Source organism: Sciurus carolinensis, chromosome 9 (assembly GCF_902686445.1).
Source record: "Sciurus carolinensis chromosome 9, mSciCar1.2, whole genome shotgun sequence".
Classification (NCBI taxonomy): Eukaryota; Metazoa; Chordata; class Mammalia; order Rodentia; family Sciuridae; genus Sciurus; species Sciurus carolinensis.
In genome coordinates this window covers 129327132-129338330 of record NC_062221.1, presented here as the reverse complement: position 1 = coordinate 129338330, position 11199 = coordinate 129327132, and the positions used below count along the sequence as shown (strand labels likewise).

Genomic DNA, 11199 nt, shown 5'->3' with positions numbered 1-11199 from the left:
AACCCGTCTATGGAGACAGGGGGTAATGCACATTTTATCCTAGCTTTTGTTGTTGATGGTAACCAAGGTTCCCAAGGAAAGTCAGAAGTTCTAGTTCTAGTGTAGGGCAGGTTTCTCTAGGGGCTCTAACTCCGTTTCTATGTCCCTCTCACAGCCTCGTGAAAGGTAAACCCCAACTACCATCCGGATTTTAGAGAGGAGACCAGAGCCACATACTCTGCCCAGTAGGTGAACGTGAGGCCCAAGCCTCACACTATTATTCCAAGTTCACCTGTTGGGTAAGGTGAGGCAAACCAGGGAGCGCAGGAATATCCAGGATTCAGGTAAGGCCACCGTGCACTACCTAGAGCCTATTTAGTGCTAACATCTTCTGGCATCCTCGGGAAGGGATTGCACTACGATTTTTCTCTCTCCCCCTGCTGCCAGCCACACGCCTCCTTAAGCAGACCACGTGTCGCAGGTACAACGTTTTTTGGCTCTTCGCCTCCCCCGTTCAGTTCCCCCTTCCTCTCCGCCTTAGGTGGCAGGAAAATCCTTTACCTTCGACCAATCCCACCGATGCCGAGCCGCGCGCGCGCGCCAACCCGAGCTCCTTCAGTGCACATCATTGGCCACCTCCACCTATACAGGGTGACAGGCAGCTTCGCGGACCTATTGCAGAAGGAGGCGGAGGCCGCTTGGCCCTCCCAAAGCTGCTTTGTTAGGGGATCCCTCGCTGTTCCCGGGTCGCCGCGCCCCCTCAGTCTTTCCACGGTCTCCCCAGATTGCGCCTCCAGAGCCTGGTTGGAAGGCATCTCGAACGCGGGACGCCCGAATCCCTCTAACCGCTGGCCGGGGGCAGGGACGCAGCTCAGGTACCCAGCGTGCGCCTGTTGTCACTCTCCAGCCCAACTCCGAACGCCCCGCTCCCGTATCCTCCGTTTCTGATTGGCTGGACTGAGGCGGAGCGATTGTCAGGAGGTCCAATCGGAACTCGGTTTCCCACGGGCTCCTATGGCCCCGCCCCCGAGGCCGCGGGCTGAGGCGCCCTGACAGCTCCCATTGGCAGACCGCGAGCGGGCCGGAGCGCGGCCCGGCAGAGCAGCGCCGCCGCCGTCGGGCGCGCAGCTCTGCAGCGAGGCGAACGCTTCGGCGCCCGCAGCCCCCGGGGCCCAGCGGCCCCGCATTGTGGCCGGTCGGGTCGCGGAGATCCGGGAGGAACGTCGCAGGTGAGTACTGCGAGCCTAGCGGGTGCGGGCCGACTGACCAGAGCCGCCCCGAGGGATGGCGGTGAGGATGCCCGGAGCCGCTGTGCCCGTGACGGGCACGTCCTGACCCCAGTCTCCCGCACACTGGGGCTCCCGGCGGGTCCTAGCTCCCCCCGATCGGGCTTTACTCGTATTGTTTTCGTATGCATACACTTGGGAGGTGGGGTGATCTGGGGAGGGAAGGCAGGGGGAGATATTTCCAGCGCGAAGGAGCGTCCAGGAGCAACGGGAGACAGCGGAGCCCAGGCGCCGAATGGATGTGACAGTGTCCAGGCGTTGGCATTCGGTCTTCCTGGCAGCAGGAGGTCAGCGCTGACCTGCGGCGGCGGCATCACTGTGTATTTATCGGCTGATTTTTTTATATCAACTTCGGGGAGGGCGTACGCGTGTGTGCCTATGTCTATGTGTGTGTCTCGGTCCCTGACTCGGGCACTTACGGGCCTGGCTTTTTGGCAACGCTGGTAGGGAGCACGTTCTGGCCATCCGTGCCACGATCGGGGCTGGGCACACTGGACAGAGAGCCCGGGGTCCGGCACACAGGGTGGGGGACCCGCGGTGGGCCAGGGAGGGGACATTTAAAGTGGAATCCTGAGGGTGTGCAGACAATGACTTGTCGGGGCCGCGGGGGTCCCGAAGGCTCTGCGCTGGGTCCCCGCGTCTTATCCCTTCCCCGCCTCGCCCTAGCCAGCTCCGCTGCTCCGATGCCGCTGAACCGCGCGGCTGGCCACCCGGCTGGGGACCCGCGTGGGCCCCGCTTTTGTTTACAGACCTCGCCATTGGGCGAGAGCTGTGTGCTGCGCTCCCCCTGCCCTGGCCGCTGCCGCGAGCCCCCTCCAAGTGAGAAGTTGGTGCGCGCTGTCAGGTGACGCCCCCTCCCCCAGCCTTTCCCGACCGTGTTTCAGGGAAAAGACGCAGACTTCGCGCCCAGCCCCCGCCACGCCCCGCGCCCTCAAGTCCCCTACACCAGTAGGCTCTCGTGTCCTGGGACCTCAGGATGACGGCCGTCGGGTCACTGACCTGGCCATGCTCATTCCTTTCCTGTCGCATCCTCTGGTCTTCCTGCTCTGGGTCTTCTGCCTTTTTCTCCGTGTCGGCAGATTTTGAAGGACGCGCGCGAGCCCTTGGGGACAGTGTGCGATCGGTGCCTACTTCAGTGGTACTCACGCGGCTCCGTGCAGCAGCTGTGCGGCATCCTGGAGTCGGAGTGGATAGGATCGGGTTTCCCTTGCTTGCTGACTTGGCGCACACTTTGAGCTGGAGCAGAGGTTGAGAACCTGGGCTTGAGGTCAAACAAACCAGAGTTCTAGACCTGCTCCGCGTCACTCACGAGCTGGGTGATCCTGGCCAAGCTACTTAATCTCCCTGAGCCTCAGTTTGTGCATCTGTAAAGTGGGGATAATGAGTATCCTCAGGGGGAGGGGATTAAAGGACCATATGAATTAACTGCATGGCACAGTAACTGCCACATAGGAAGGGCAGGAGTAACGTTGCTTTTCAGTTAGAGAAAATCTGTTATAGAGAATGACTCCGAGTCTTCTCTTTTCTGTGTTCTGCACTCTTCCACCTCCTATTTTATTTTGTTTTGTTTTGTTTTATTTTATTTTAGAAGGCACCAAGCACTGTTTTCAGCCTTAAGCAGGGCTTGTTTTACTTGGCCTTTGACTTGGTTATACTTATCTAATCACTTGTAACTCCTTTTTTATGTGTTTGAATTTCCATGGGTTTTAGTTGTTTCTTCTTCCTGCTTCCTCAAGGTGTGAGACCCAGACCAGGGCTTGGAGGAGGAAAAACCCTCCAGTTGGGAGTAGGTAGCTAATGAACCAATGACTGCTGCAGAGTGATTAGGACCAGTAAGTAGGGAGGTTTGAACAAAGAGAGATCTGGAGGCTGGGAGGCTAGACTGGCTGGAAAGGTGAAATTTAAACTATGTTTTGAAGCAGAAAAGTTTACTAAATCGCTGGGAGCCAGAATCGGCTCTTTTGTACCTTTGAGTGGTAAACATGGAAGTTGCTAAGTAATTATCTTTGAATGGAGAGGAAATAAACTTAAGGAGGAGGCTGTTGACTAAGCAGGGAAGGTAGAAAGGGAGAATTGATTTCATTGAATGTCTTCAAAAATGTTGTCAGTGTGATTTGTCATGGGTTTCCTCTGTTCTACCTCTGCACTGCTCATTTTCTTTAGGCAAAGAGAGAAGACAGCTTCATATAGGGTGGGAGACCCCAAAACAACAACACATAATCTGACAAGTAGTTCAAAAAGACAAGCTCACGTTGTTGACACACTAAGATATTACTGAAGAAATGTTTCCTGTTTGCCTGAAGGGGCAAATTATTCAGCTGGGTCCAATACCACATCCTTTACATGTGGATCTCAGAGACCTCTGCCAGCCAAAACAAGCAAGCAACCAAACAAACAAACGAAAACTCCAGGTGAGAAACTTGTAGAATGTCCAGTGATTGTAGAAGCTCGCAGGAACTGGTCCCTATCCCCTGCAGTCCGCTGGGCCCACCTCAGTCACCCAGGCAGAGGCTGATTGCTGTAGCCCCCCCGCCCATTCTATTGAGGTGGAATTGGGCTGTAGCACTGTTGCTTAGTATCAATTGATAAATGTGATAACCTATTTAAATTCCACTCCCAGAAATGATTCCTATCCTTCCTACACTTATGCTGGGAATTCTCTGGTCCTTAGGGATGTTGAAGGCCCCCTTTCCCCCCTGCTGCTGTCTGGGGATCAAATCAGTTGGGGGCCTACACTTAAAAGCAAGCGAGTGGTTAGGAAATCTCATTAGCTGACAATTTCACTACACTCTAATGCCCTTCCAAAGAGCTAGGACAAAGACCTCCTCCCCCTCTTCAGCTCTCTCTTCCCCAACCCCCTCTAAACCAGAAAGGAAAAGCAGCACAGATCTGCTCTCCTTTCTCTAAAATTCCTGCATTCTGTGAAGGCTTTGCTGGGAGCCTACTAGGTGTGCCTGAAAACAGTTCCACTCTCCCTTCTGCTAGGAGCTTACTGACAGAAGAATCATTTTGGTGGAGGTGTGTGTTGGGGAGGTGCAAGTTAACACTTTAAAAGATGTGCAGTACACGCCTATGATTTCCCAAATGGTGAGAGTGGAACAGGTGAGAGTGTAGGAATCCCATGGAAGCTGTGGCTAGAAATCAGTAATGGCAGAGGGAGGAGGGCCAGAAGCCAGAAGGAGAATCCAGTTCCTATGAACAATGCGCAAACACCCGTGAGATTACAGAACACCATGGACTCAGGCTTGTGGTTGAGAAAGATTCTTATTTTCACTGTCTCCAGTCATTGGGTCTCCTGTTTGCAAAACTCGATTTCAGTGTGTGTGTGTGTGTGTGTGTGTGTGTGTGTGCGTGTGTGCGCGCGTGTGCATCTTCAAAGGATAATACCACAACTTAGATTAACTGTATTAATTGGCTTTATTTTCAATTCTGGACTCCAGCAGCATTTCATTCCATAAAACAGAATAAGTGTTTTGATGGTCCAACCAAAGAAGTTTGGTTTATAGATTAAAAAAAAAAAAAAGTGTTCAAAGAAGGCAGAAACAGAAATAAAGTACAGATTGGTCATGTATGCATAGACATTTTCTTTTCTAAATTGAGCAACTAGGTATGTGCCTGAATGTATCTCTCTCTCCTCTTGTTTTCTGTTTTTTCCTCAATAGAGGACCAGAAAAATCAGATCTGGGAGTCCCTAGCAAACTTTTCCTGTTTTTCCTAATTCCAAACTTCAGGGCTTTTTATCTGTAAACATTCCGTTTTCTGTAACTTCTGTGTCAAAGAGAAAAAATTCGCTCTCATCGTCATTGGAGGTCAAATCACCTAGCTAAAAAAAAAAAAAATTAAAGAAAATAAAGGAGGTGCTCAGAAATAAAGCAGTACTCAGCAGGGAACAGAGTGTTTCGAAAATAAAACAGTGTTCTAGTGTAAAAGGATACAGAATATGAATAGTCAGGCAGTTTTCCCTTTCCATCCCTTTCCCAACCTCTGGCACTTTCCTCCACACCCCTCCACACAAGACTTTCCCTGTTCTCTGGTCTCTGGGGACCTCATTAAGAAATTCACAAGACCCGGAGTGGTGGCGGGTGGTGCAAACCTCTAATTCCAGTGACTCTGGAGGTTGAGGAAGGAGAGTCACAAGTTCAAGGCCAGTCTTGGCAACTTGGCAAGAGCCTGCCTTAAATCAAATAAATAAGTAAATGTAAGTAAATAAATAAAAAGGGCTGGAGAGGTAGTAGCTCAGTAGTGGAGTGCCCCTGGGTTCAATCTCTAGTAGCTGACTCCAATGCTGGTAGGAGATTTTTCTAGAAGACCTCAGAACTCTTTTGCTAACTGGAGAGGTTTCTCCCACAGCTGGGCTGAGGCAGATCCCAAAGACCTTGCATCCTGCTACCTTGCTGTGGAGTGGGGTCTTAGTTCACGGACAGAAGTGCCAGAGGTGGAAACATAATGGCATGATATGAAAGCTGACCAGTTGTCTGCTTTCAGAGGACGTTAAACAAAAATGACGGTGGAGTGTAGAACTCTGTGGGAGGGTGGTTTTTTCAGTTTTGAATGGGCCAAGTCCTTTGAGGCCGAGTCAGCCGCAAACCTGTCTTCCCACAAAGGGAACTTTAGTGCTGTTGGCGTGGAGTGAGGATCTCAGCATTTTAGAGCCTAGCAAAACCAAAGTATGACATGGAAAATACTTGGTTTTCTGTCTGGAAGCACTTCAGATTTATGAGGGAGAGGAGAAAGAAAAGAGAGGGGGAGGCATGTTTGATTTTAAAACTCAACACCTATATTATTTATTCCAGTTCCTGCCCAATTTATTAAAGATCAAAGAATGAGGGCAGCGGGTTCCTCTTGTTCACAGTTTTTTCTTTCCATGGTTTCAGTTACCTGATGTCTGAAAATATTAAATGGAAAATTCCAGAAATAAACAATGCATACGTTTTAAATAACTTTTATTAAAGTATATGGTTGTGACTGTTTGATTTTGTGATGAGTTATTTTGATTTATTTGTTTTTGTGGTGCTGGGGATCAAGCACAGAGCCTCACACATGATCTGCAAGTGCTGTACCAGTGAGCAACACTTCCAGCCCTACAGTATGAGTGATTGCTGTGCCCAATTTATAAACTGCACTTGAGCGTTGTACGTCTAAGGGGGTATGAAGGAGAAAGGTGTGATGGGCCTGAGAGCTATTCCAGACTTTGAATGGGTGAGGAGTGAAAATCACGTCATGGAGAGTTAGTCGCTTTTCCTTAAAAACCCCAAACCCAGTTCTATGGCCAAGGGGTAGACAGGATATCTTGCAGGAAAAAAAAAAAAAAAAGGCAGAGAGACAGAGAAAAAAAGCTGCCTTTGTAAAGTCCGCCTCCAGTGGAGAGCTTTCCTATCTCTCTTCAACTTTCCCTCCAGCTGCCAACCTGGTAAACACAGATGAGTCCACTTCCGGCTCCTGGTTCCTCTGGCCTGCTCTGCAGAGGTGATAAGGAGCCTCAGAGAGCCCCCAGGTCAGCCCTGGGGAAGGAGGAGGTCAGGATGAGGGTGTCTGGGAATCTTCCCTGCAGAGGTGTCAAGATGAAGAATGGAGTGGATGGGATTTCCAGCCCTTCCTGGGAAGGTGGGTGCAGAGAGTTGGTCCTGGAGGTGACGGATGTCTGCCTGTCCACTGAGGAGCCTGGAGGAGGGACTACCTTGCAGAGCCTTTCCTTTCTTCCTGCCCTGCTGGAGGCTCCAGGGTCTTTGGGGACAGGTTGTAGCCCAAGGCCTGGCCTGCCCAGGGCTTCTTCAGATCCCGTGGACAAGGTTTCTTTTGATCTATCTGCATCTCCTGGGCTGGGTCCGGTGCACTCGGCTGCATTCCAAGGGAATGATGATTTCGGCAGGAATGTCCAGGAGAGTAGGGGACTCCTGGGCTTCTTCACATTCACTCTTAGGGCTGTTTCCAGAGGTTCACAACCATGGGTTTATTCTTGTCATGACTTTCTCAGATGGGTTTTGTTTTGGACTTGATAGGCGCCCGACCCCACTAACTGAAGAAACATGTTAGTCTCCGTCTCCTCATAGGCCACAAGGTTGTCCTCAGAAAATGATCACTCTGGGGCAAGTTTATTAGCGCAGCGAAGGCTCCTTAGGGTCTGGTAATTGCCCGACTGTTTCCACCTGGCAGGCCCCTGAGTCCTCTGGGTAGGGCCCTGGGGCACTCGCCTGTGCCTCTTGCCTGGTGTAATTATTAATTCTCCCACCTGACTTTCTCACAGGTGCTCCACTTTGGCTTCCTGGAATCCCGAGTCCCAAGTGTCCCAGCTGTAATTGTGGCATTTTAAATAACCACACGGTGCTTCCTGATGGAGCGCCTGCGGTGCCTTCACCGGAGGTCTCCCAAGCACCTTCAGGTTGGGTCTGTGGCATGTGGAGAGTGCGCTTCCATCCCAAATGACCTCCCATTCCAAGGTTATTAGGACTTCTGAATGTTTTTTTCTCACTGTGGGGAGGTTTTGACCCTATTGTGATGTTTCTTTGTGTTGGCCTTGTCTGGATTTTCATGACTTTCTTCTTCTCTTTAAGGGCTGACATCCATTTTCAGGATGACTTCTTGGGACATAGTCTTGGCTGTTAGATTTGTCACTCCTCCCCTGCCCCAATACTGGGGATGGAAGCCAGGGCCTCACACATGGGAGGCAAGCACTCTATCACTGAGCTACTTACTCAACCCTTTTTAAATCATTTTTTTTCGGGGACAGGGTCTCACCAGGATACCCAGACAGGCCTTGAACTTGCCATCCCCCTGCCTCACCACCTCAGCAGAGCCCGTATGCTTTCTGCGGGAACGTTGTGTTGCCATAATGAAACTCGACTGCAATTATAACTGTGCACCACCGTGCCTGGCTACGCTAGTCATTTTGCTCAAATACACTTAATCACAATTTCACTCAGTTGTAATGATTGAATTAATATTTACTTCTGACAAAGTATATTGTTCTTTTTTTGGGGGGAGGGTACCAGGGATTGAACTCAGGGGCACTCAAAAACTGAACTACATCCCCAGCCCTATTTTGTAGATTCTTTAGAGACAGGGTCTCATTGAGGTGCTTAGGCTTTTGCTGAAGCTGGCTTTGAACTTGTGATCCTCCTGCATCAGCCTCCTGAGCCGCTGGGATTGCAGGCGTGTGCCACCGTGCCCGGTGTATGTTGTTCTTTGATAAAGATTCTTCCACTCAATTACTGCCAAGTTTGGTTTGATTCTAAAAACAATGTGCAAAGTAATAACTCCATATAGTATTAAGAAATTCATAGAACATATGGACTTATCACAAACAATGTATGCTGTTCCCATTCTGTTTTATTCCTACCCAGGCCTATAATCTTCAGAAACAATCATTTTGGCTCAATTTTTATTTGAGTTCTTCTAGTGGTTATCTTGATGTCTCTAAAATGTTGCTCTAACAATATATGTGAGACTCAGTAATGGATAAAGACTAGACGTTTGTGTAGCTCACTGTTCTGGAGCCTGGGAAGTCTAAGAGCATGGCACCAGTACCTGGTGAGGGCCCCATGCTGCATTATAACATGGCCGAGGGCATCACTTGGTGAGACAGCGGGAATGTATTTCAGTTTAGGTTTCTCTTCCTCTTGTAAAGCCTCCATTCATACCTTAGTAAACTCACCCCATGACCACTTGTAATCCTAATCACCCCCCCCAAAGCCCCACCCCCAAATACTATCAGCATATGAATGTGGGGATGAAGTTCCCAGATGGTGAACTTTCCGAGGGACACATTGAACCACAGCAGGTTCTTCTATTCATTACTCTTCGGATCATTGTGTTATTTTTAGAGACCTTTACTTTAGTTCCATCAACCTATGACTTTTGGTGCCCCCTTTTAAAATGAGAACATTAGGTCCTGATCTATCTTTGTCCCCAACTCCCCCTTTTGTCAGCTGTGCCCACTGGTAACATTGTTACATGGTGTTTCTGCCACCATGATTAAGTGTTCTATTCCTTGCCTATAGATTGTTTTTGTTTTCATAATGGCTGTGTTAGATATTCACAAACCCTGAAATTCACCTCTTTAAATTATAGAATTCAGGGATTTTTGGTATATTTATGGAGTTATATAAGTATCACACTCAATTTTCGAATATTTCCATCACCCTCAAAGGAACCCTGTATCCCATCGGTCACGCCCCTTCTTTACCTCTCCTCCCAGCCTCTATTAACCAATAATCTGCTTTCTGTCTCCACAGATTTGCCTGTTCTGGACATTACATGTAAATAAAATCATACATACACAGCCTTTGGTGACTGGCTTCTTTCATTTAGCATGGATCAGTGATCCATTCCTTTTCGTGGCCAAATAACATGCACTGTATGGACATACCACATTGTGTTTATCCATTTATCAGTTGGTGACATTTGAGTTATTTTTACCTTTTGGCTATTGTGAATAGTTTGCCGCTATGAATTAGTACAGAAGTATTTGTTTGAATATCTGGTTTTAAAAATTTGGGAGGCATCTCTCTGAGAGTGGAGTTGCTAAGTCCTATTTTAAGTCTGTTTAATCTTTTGAGAAACTGCCAGGTTACTTTCCAATATGGCGGCATCATTTTACATTTCCACCTGCAGTATATGAGAATTTCACTTTCCCCACATCCCTTATTATGTGTCTTATTATAAACATTCTAGTTGTGTGAGAAGTGGTGCCTCCTTGGGGTTTTGATTTGCATTTCTCTGATAAATAATGATGTTGAGCATCTTTTCATTTCCTTATTTGGTAATTGCATATTTTCTTTCATAAATGTCTATTAAGACACTTCACCCATTTTTCACTTGGATTTTGGTTATTTCATTAATAAGTTGTAAGAATCCTTAATTTTTTTTTTTAGTTTTTGATGGACCTTTATTTTTATTTATTTACATGCTGTGCTGAGAATTGAACTCAGTGCCTTGCACATGCTAGGTGAATGCTTTACCACTGAGCCACAACTCCAGCCCTGTGAGAATTCTTTATGTCTTTTGTTTTATTTTTGTGGTGTTTTTGTGGTGCTGGGAATGCAGCCCAGGGCCTTGTGCATGCTGGGCAAGCATCCCACCACTGATTGACATCCCAGCCTATCTTTATGAAGTTTAGATACAAGTCTTTTATCAGACATGATTTTCCAAACATTTTCTCCATTCACTAGGATGTCATTTTACTTTCTTGATGATGTCCTTTGCATATTGTTTGCTTGTGAAAGCTGAAAATCAATAAAGAATGTTTGCTTGGTTTTTAATTCTGTCATTATTTTTCACTCTATACTTAGGTGGCATATTAGATTTATATTTTGTTTTCTACAGTTCTCTTTGCATGATTAATTAAGTTATAGATTCAGTAGAGAAGCACAGGAAACATTTTGTTTTAGAACAGTGACTTTACACTTAAAAAAAGAGCAGTACTTCATTTATTTAAAATAAACTCCATGAACTCCATGAGTGACTCAGTTATTACCAAAGCTAATTGAAGGAAATACTTGCAATATAATTCGGAAGAGAAGTATCTTTGGGTATCAGCTTTCAGATGTTAAATTTTTTTTCTGGGCGATATTTTTGTATGTGTTATATTGGGATAGAGGTTTTTAACTCTGGGCAATTTTGCTTCCAGGAGACATTTGGCAAGGTCTGGAGGCACATTTTTAGTTGCCACTACTGGGGAGGTTGTAGAGGCCAGGGGTACTGCTAACCATCCTGCAATTCATAGAAAGGTCCGCCCAGGCAGAATAGTCTGGGCCGCAGTCAATAGTGCTGAAGTTAGACACCTGCATTGAAAAGACACAGATACTAAACTGGGGAGTGGGGGGGTGGGGGGAAGGCTCACAATGAGCTGCATCCCCAGCTCTGCAAATGTTGTTCTATTTAAGGTCATTTTTAAAAATATCTTTACCTGGGGAAGGAGTTTATGTTTTCTAGATAT

At 47.6% G+C, this 11199-nt stretch overlaps 1 protein-coding gene across 4 annotated transcripts in view; it reads left to right on the top strand.

The window, feature by feature from the left end:
* Positions 1–1057: 1057 nt before the first annotated feature.
* The window catches only part of Tiam1 (TIAM Rac1 associated GEF 1), a 361212-nt gene continuing 351070 nt past the window's right edge, over positions 1058–11199 (top strand). For 2 of the 4 annotated variants that reach the window (XM_047563441.1, XM_047563439.1), the window contains exon 1: positions 1059–1208. The gene's annotated coding sequence lies outside the window, so the exon portion shown is untranslated. Of the gene's footprint in view, positions 1209–11199 lie in introns of all 4 variants that reach the window. The other 2 variants (XM_047563443.1, XM_047563442.1) reach the window with 2 other exon arrangements.